Source organism: Trametes versicolor (genome assembly GCF_000271585.1).
Source record: "Trametes versicolor FP-101664 SS1 unplaced genomic scaffold TRAVEscaffold_1, whole genome shotgun sequence".
Taxonomy (NCBI): domain Eukaryota; kingdom Fungi; phylum Basidiomycota; class Agaricomycetes; order Polyporales; family Polyporaceae; genus Trametes; species Trametes versicolor.
In genome coordinates this window covers 4,302,385-4,305,255 of record NW_007360321.1, presented here as the reverse complement: position 1 = coordinate 4,305,255, position 2,871 = coordinate 4,302,385, and positions in this window count along the sequence as shown.

Sequence of the window (2,871 nt, the reverse complement as noted above, 5' to 3'; positions counted from 1 at the left end):
TCACCACATCCTTGATTTGTTTGCACAGATGGATTCTCCTTGTCAACAGCTTCCTGGCGATATATTATATGTCCCATTAGGACAAGCAGAAGCCAAGATATTGACCCTTCTCTGTTTGGAGCCAAACAAGACCAAAGCCAATAGCACGCCGACGCGATTCCGCGTCATCGTGCCACTAGCTTTGGCTTTGTTTGTTTTCAGCCACAGCTCAACATAATGTGCTCATTAATAGACAAGTGTATGGTGTAACATACCACTATTATATATCACCAGAAAGCTGTTGATGAGGCGAATGCAATGGGGATGTTTGTATAGCATTCTGAGCACATATGGGAGTGCTACAAGCCAACCAACGCACCATAAGTGACTCTGGGTCACAATCTGTCACTAAAGGGGATCAATGTGGGTCTAGGTCAGTGTTTTCCCAGGCATAATGTCAAGTATTATATACTGTCAAGTTCGGAAAATTGAGCTCTACACAATGGTGTTGCTTGTAGGTCAATAGAATGCCAATTGAAGGCATAAATATGAGTAAAAGGATGTTCAGGTCCAGATTAAGCAGTTTATCTTATAAACTGCTACCACTATCTTCTGCCTTATATAATGAAAGTGTCCTGCAATATAATAACGAAGCTTGATAGATGGATTAGTGAGCATAAAGACCGGGTATTGTGCATACAATCTGGCAATAACCTTCAGCCACAATTAGTGTTTAGTGCATTAAAGCTTTTGTATTCAATATAAAACCATGATTGTACCACCATTAGATGCACATTAGAAAGACCTTTCCAATGATATATATTTGTCCTATGATGTGGTAAAGAATGAGCCAACAGGGGGCAAAATGAGTTGCAGCTGTGGCTGAGAACAAACAAGACCATACTTGGTGGCAGGGGAACACTGAGCTGCATTCCCCTGCCACCAAGTACAGTCTTGTTTGGTTCCCACTACAAATGTCTTAATATCTTGCCTCTTACTGGTCCATATTTCATAAAACACACATCACCAGGAAGCTATGGATGAGCAGAGTCCATATATCCAAAAATTATTTGGATGTGGCCACCTTTGCTGCCACTATGCACAGCACAAAATCCTATTAGTGCCACAATCAGAAAAAAGCGCCCATGGCACATGGCCTGATGACATCATTGCCTCACCTCTGAGTGTGATATACCACCAGGTTCTGGATTTTAATCTATATTCAATGGTGCTGTCTAAATCTTTATCAAATGGAGCTAAGAGGGACTATCAATAATGCAGTATTGCAGCTGATGTATGCTATTGCACCATATATGGAAATCTGATCATGTTAAGAAAGTGTGTGGGGGTAGGCTGGTGTAGTGGGAAACCAGTCCTCTGCAGGGGTTTGATAGGCACGTCCACGCTTGTACAACCGGGTGTTCGAATCCCCTTGCCTCTGCCCTCAGAACCCATTTTGGGCCACGAGTTTCTCCTGCCCCAATTACATCTCCACCCGGAAACGGGCGATCGGGGCCCTCCGGAACCCAGTACTTGCACGTGCATCCCCACACCGCCCGGCTCTAATGGGGGTTTTTGGCAACACATGTCCAGGCTTTGGCCCCGCAGCAGCAGCCGCATCACACGCAACCACATAATGACCACCGGCGTAGCCCGGCCTACCTTCCCATTGTGGTGTGGGAAACCGTGATGGAGTCTGGCATGCGCACAACCAGACCGAGGAGCAGGTGTAACCGGTGGCGGTGGGCTTGGCTTAGGGGGGCCGGCAGCATCAGTCTGGGCCGGGATTGCAAGGGAATGACAGGCATTGGAACAGTTTAGATGGAGGTTTGTATCATGGTGAGAATTTTCAAGTGACATATCTGATTATTATAGCTTAGCACCCTGGGCAGTTCAATTAAGCTTAAATCATTACTCTACTGAACAACATATGGAACACTGCAATGACATTGTACTATTCCAGGGGAGGAAATTCCCTGATGACATTTATGTTGTGTCTCTCTGATTGCATCTATGTTAGGTTGTATCAATTCAAGTGCTACATCAAATAATGCATATTTGAATACTTTGAATATGATAAAAAATACTTAGAACAAAAGTGGGAATACTCTTAGCAGATGAAAGCAGGGGAATTGATGCAAAATCAATGCATGCGGATGATCTGGACTGTTTCAAGGCTCATATCAACTACATATATCAATACAGTGTCCATGGCTTGTTCTGTGCCAGATATGCATGCATCATTAATATGAATTCTCAGTCCAACTACATAAATTATACTGAGAAATACATATCCACATCAATCGGATCTGCCAGTCATGGCCCTTTTCACCCAAGTTTAAGCTAGGCCAGGATGCATGCATGAGTTCATTTCCTCAATTGCTTCAGTCACTGGCAATGGTAGATGACATAAACAAACAGATTTCACCCTATATGTCAGACATAATGCCTCAACTGATAGCTGACTAGCCTCTCTTAGTGTTATATGCCATATAACCACTACTACCAGATCATAGCTCTGAAAGAACCCACTTGGCTAGAGAGGGCCATAACTGGCAGGTCCGATTGATGAGGGTACATATATCTTAGTATAATTCATATAGTTGGGCTAAGAATTCAGATTGATAATGCATTTAGATCTGGCCCAGAGCAAACTATGGATGCTGTGTTGATATATGTAGTAGATATGAGCCTTTAAACAATCCACATCATCCATATGCATTGATCTTGTATCAATTCCACTGCTGTCATCTGCTAAAAAAACTCAGACATCCAAACTCCCATTTTTGGTTTTAAGCTATTTTTTATTGCCTTCAAGGTATTCAAATATGCATTACTTGATATAGCACTTGAACTGATGCATCCTAACATGGATGCTATCAAAGGCACTGC